The 691-nt window shown below is 34.9% G+C and overlaps 1 non-coding gene across 1 annotated transcript; it reads right to left on the reverse strand.

Annotated features, from left to right (window-relative positions):
• Nucleotides 1–281: 281 nt before the first annotated feature.
• On the reverse strand, nucleotides 282–387 carry LOC115801972 (U6 spliceosomal RNA). The gene has a single exon (XR_004022349.1). It is a non-coding gene; the product is annotated as a U6 spliceosomal RNA (small nuclear RNA).
• Between the last annotated feature and the right edge of the window lie 304 nt (nucleotides 388–691).

Raw genomic sequence — 691 nt, forward strand, 5'->3', positions numbered from 1 at the left:
GAGTCACTTCTTAAAAGATAAATGCTGAGGCCATTGAGGCTATTCTTTTTTTTTTAATGGAAGTATGGTTGATTTACAATGTTGTGTTAGTTTCAGGTGTACAGCAAAGTGACTCAGTTATATATGTGTGTGTGTATATTTATAAATATTTTTTCTTTTTCAGATCCTTTTCCATATAGGTTGTTACAAAATATTGAGTATAGTTCCCTGTGCTCTACAGTAGGTCCTTGTTGGTTATCTGTTTTATGTATAGCAGTGTGTATATGTTAATCCCAAACTCCAAACATATGGAATGCTTTGTGAATTTGCATATCATCCTTGCGCAAGTGCCATGCTGATCTTCTCTGTATCGTTCCAATTTTTAGTATATGTTCTGTTGAAGCAAGCGTGAAGTCATTCTTATACAACTGTCTTAGTAATTACTTGTCTGTTACTCTTTGGGCCTGCCATGACTATTCACAAGTGGCTTCCATTTCTATTTTGGAAGAAATCATACCTTGAAAAAGTACAAAAGAACTACTCACATATAGTTAGTGCTCAGTGATGCTGTTTCTCTTTGTTTATTAAATATGCTGAATTTCTGATTAAGGATGACTGATCTCTAATAATTCTGATGACCCAACCACAGCAGAGCACTGACTGTTAGGGTTTGGGACAGTCATCTATTCTACCCTAGAGAATGATATTTTTG

This window comes from Delphinapterus leucas, chromosome 5 (genome assembly GCF_059928025.1).
Source record: "Delphinapterus leucas isolate spDelLeu-1000000601 "Yukka" chromosome 5, BTC_Dleu_Yukka2, whole genome shotgun sequence".
NCBI lineage: Eukaryota > Metazoa > Chordata > Mammalia > Artiodactyla > Monodontidae > Delphinapterus > Delphinapterus leucas.